The following is a 4,172-nucleotide window of genomic DNA, read 5'->3' on the forward strand; positions in this document are numbered from 1 at the left end:
GGCCTCAGACAAGGTCTGCTGGAGAAAGGAGGCGGCATGGGTGACATCGTCAGGGTGGCGCTAGGTGAAGGGGTGGCTACCGACCTGGGTGGAGAGGGTATCCCGGTAGGCATTCCAGTCGGCACGGGAATAGTCATGGACAAACTTAGGGGGAGGGTCAGTACGAGGGTCGGGTCGGGGGCGACGTCCGTCTGAAACGGTGATGAGGACAGGGAGATGGTCACTACCAATAGGCTCCAGGACATCCACCATTATGCGACCAAGGAGGTTGGGGGAGGAGAGAATAACATCGGGAGTGGAGTTGGATTCGGGACGGGTGTGCTGGGGGATGGGGATGAGATCGCCTTGAAGGGTGGAGAGGAACCGATGCCACCGCCGTAACTGGGTGGCGGAACGACTATGGATGTTGAGGTCAGCGGCGATCACGTAGGAGGAGAAGGTACGGTCGATGTGGGAGAGGAAGTCGAAAGGAAGAGGACCGTTGGGGCGGACATAGATGGTGGCGCAGGTGACGGTAAGGCCGGGGAAGAAGAGACTAAGGATCAGGTGTTCGGTGGGGTCGGGAAGGAGAGGTTGGAGCCAAACCGGGCCACGCGCAATCGGGAGGGGATTATCGGAGCAGTGGAGAAGGTAGGGCGAAGTGTGGATGGTGTGGTGGGGTTGCAGGAAGGTTTCATTGAGCAGGAAGGCATCCACATGGTGGGTTGCTAGGGTGTGCATGAAGAGGTTCTTGTTGGAAGGGAACAGATGTTGTTGAACAGGATACGGTGCTGTCGCGCCATGACAGGGATTTAGACGAGGGTGTCGAGACAGGAGAAGGTGAAATGGGCCTGGTTGTGGGAGTAGGTGGCATACATTTTTAGGTGGAAGACGGAACGGGCGGCGAGGGAGATCTGTTGGAAGGTGTGAGGGCGTTGGAAAGGGTGGACGTTTTGCAGGACAATGGTGAGGAACCTGATGATGTCCTCAGCGGCGGGGCGGGGGGGTGGGACGAAGGGAATTGCCAGGAGGGGTGGGGGCGTCCAGAGGACGGACAGGGACGGTGAGTTCTGGAGTGGTCAGAGGGGGTCGGGCTTTACACCTTAGGGAGTAGGTGGGATGGGAGAGACTGCAGGTATTACAGGAGGGAAGGGATTAAAGGTTAGGGCACTGTCGGAGGAAGTGCGCTTGCCTACAAGATCCTCTCTCTCATTACAGCTCCTTTTATACACCATTGTCATGTGCAGTCACTGACGTTTTGCTGTCCAGCGCCATCTGTCGGACATTTTGTGAACTTTGTTTTTGTTTTTGGCTCTAATAAAACCCCATGTCATTCAAAGCATGTGTATCAATTTTTACCTCTCTATCTACATTATTCCGTGATTTATTAAGTTTTCAAATTTATACTGACTTTTTGATCACCCGGTGTGTTGGACAGACTTGTAGAACATTTAAAGAAAGCTTCTGTGAACATACAGCATTGCGTACTATTCAGCACTCCACCATTAAAGATCATTTGCGAAAAACGAAACATAAGATCATAAATATTCACGGCAATTTAGAAATACGACATATTGTCGATAAGGGATGGACGCTGGATATACTTGAAGAGTTGGAAATTTACATCCATGCAGAGCAAGAGGATAAAAACCTGTTGAATGAACAAATCGAATCTAAAAATAATTTATTTTTCGAAATTTTTTACGACCTACTACTCTGATATCAAGATCATTAATAGTCCCTGGACACGTTAGCCTCCCAGTAGCTTGATTTGTAATGTTTTGTCCTCACTAGAGTTCCACTAGAAATGACTACACTATTATCGATCCTTACCAGCGACGCTTCCTATAACCGTTGCCTCTGTGGTTTCATCTTTGACCACACATCGATGTTTGGAAACCGCCCCAGTCTGTGTCGCCTGATCACCAAGAGCTGTTGCATAGCGGTATATCGAGCATAAAACGTAGTGTGTTGATACTTTCTTGAAACTGTTTCATTAACTCCACTGTTTTGTGTTTTAGATTTGATTCACGGATCCAGTTATATGGCTCTTTCCGTGTGTAGTGATTTTAAGACTGTGACGTGTGGTGAGTGATATATTTTACTCTATAACACTAAAATTACGATCCTTTTTGATTATGCCTCATAATATTTTAGTAATGTATTAGTGAAGAAGGTTGAAAGGTTATAGATAGCGTGGGGGTTAGATTATGGTGTATAGATATCTAACACGATACAAAAAAATTTAGGCATTGATTCTTTATACAGTTTTTCATAATGTTTACTGTGTCTTATTACTGTCTATACCTCTCCGGCATATTGGGCAGATGAGTTATGCAATATTTTCATTTTGTCGGTCAACCTCTTTTATATGAATCGTAGATGTGTGTATTAACTTTTTAATATCAAGGCGACAGGATAGACAATATTTAGTAGTAAATGATGATTAACTGAAACCCTCAGCTGCCGGCAGGTGGTGTTGATATACCCCGATGTGGACAGCTGAAAATGTCTGCCCCGACCGGGACTCGAACCCGGGATCTCCTGCTAACATGGCAGACGCTCTATCCATCTGAGCCACCGAGGACACAGATGAATAGTGCGACTGCAGGGACTTATCCCTTGCACGCTTCCCGTGAGACTAACATTCCCAACTGTCCACAATTCTACATATGAAATGTACCTTATAGACATTTGCCCATCCACTCATTACTCGCGCACGCTTTGGCGATTCAAATGTCTTTAAGGTACATTTCATATGTAGAATTGTGGACAGTTGGGAATGTGAGTCTCACGGGAAGCGTGCAAGGGATAAGTCCCTGCAGTCGCGCTATTCATCCTCGGTGGCTCAGATGGAACTTAACATCTGGGGCCATTAGTCCCCTAGACTTAGAACTACTTAAACCTAACTAACCTAAGGACATCACACACATCCATACCCGAGGCAGGATTCGAACCTGCGACCGTAGCAGCCTCGTGGTTCCGTACTGAAGCGCCTAGAACCGCTCGGTCACAGAGGCCAGCATTGGTAGTAGTCTCAACAGTCTTATACCCCGTTCTAACTAATGGTAATAAACCGTAAATTGAATGACTAAGTCTGTCGTTGGGATATGAGTTCGTTGCAATGTTACACTCAACATGAATTGTACTGACAGGGAGAATATCCACTGTCTGATCAGACAAGTAAAATTTACTGGGATCTTTCATCAAAACCTGTCCCTTTGTGAAATCCGTAGTGGGCCTATTGAACCTTTCTGCTTAAAGCTGATCGATACATTCACCGCCCTTACTTCAGATTTAAGTGTACTGATGTTTGCACTGAGCTCAATCCCTTTTCCAGACCATTTTAAAACTTCGTTTAAATCGTGATTATCGTATGCACCTGGTTGCATTTCCATAATTTCATTTTTACCATTTATTTCTAAATACAGCTAATTGTTAGCCTCTGTGATATTTGGGATAGTGTTGTACGTCTCCAGCCCAATCAGAGCGATACCCTAATCTCCAACGCTTGAAGCAATTGGTGGCAAGTAATTCTCATGTAATGAAATGATAATTAAATGGACACCCTAGCTGCAAACAGGCGTTTATGTACTTCATTGGAGACATGTTGAAAATGTGTGCCCCGACCGGGACTCGAACCCGGGATCTCCTGCTTACATGGCAGACGCTCTATCCATCTGAGCCACCGCGGGCACAGAGGATAGTGCGTCTGCAGGGACTTATCGCTTGCACGCTCCCCGTGAGATCCACATTCCCAACATGTCCACCACACTACATTCGTAGTGCGCCTAATAGATGTAGTGGTGTGGACATGTTGGGAATGTGGATCTCACGGGGAGCGTGCAAGGGACAAGTTCCTGCAGACGCACTATCCTCTGTGCCCGCGGTGGCTCAGATGGATAGAGCGTCTGCCATGTAAGCAGGAGATCCCGGGTTCGAGTCCCGGTCAGGGCACACATTTTCAGCTGTCCACATCGAGGTATATCAACAACACCTGTCGGCAGCTGAGGGTTTCAGTTAATCATCATTTATTCCAGGGAAAAGCTGCACGGTCATTCACAGTATCTGTGTCCTCGGTGCCTCAGATGGGACTTAACATCTGGGGTCATCAGTCCCCTAGACTTAGAACTACTTAAACCTAACTAACCTAAGGACATCACACACATCCATGCCCGAGGCAGGATTCGAAC

At 47.2% G+C, this 4,172-nt stretch overlaps 2 non-coding genes across 2 annotated transcripts; one reads left to right on the forward strand and one right to left on the reverse strand.

Annotated features, from left to right (window-relative positions):
- Positions 1-3,600: 3,600 nt before the first annotated feature.
- Positions 3,601-3,675, reverse strand: Trnat-ugu. Its single transcript has one exon. It is a non-coding gene; the product is annotated as a tRNA-Thr (tRNA).
- Positions 3,676-3,861: 186 nt separating this feature from the next.
- On the forward strand, positions 3,862-3,936 carry Trnat-ugu. Its single transcript has one exon. It is a non-coding gene; the product is annotated as a tRNA-Thr (tRNA).
- Positions 3,937-4,172: the final 236 nt, after the last annotated feature.

Source organism: Schistocerca piceifrons, chromosome X, assembly GCF_021461385.2.
Source record: "Schistocerca piceifrons isolate TAMUIC-IGC-003096 chromosome X, iqSchPice1.1, whole genome shotgun sequence".
Classification (NCBI taxonomy): Eukaryota; Metazoa; Arthropoda; class Insecta; order Orthoptera; family Acrididae; genus Schistocerca; species Schistocerca piceifrons.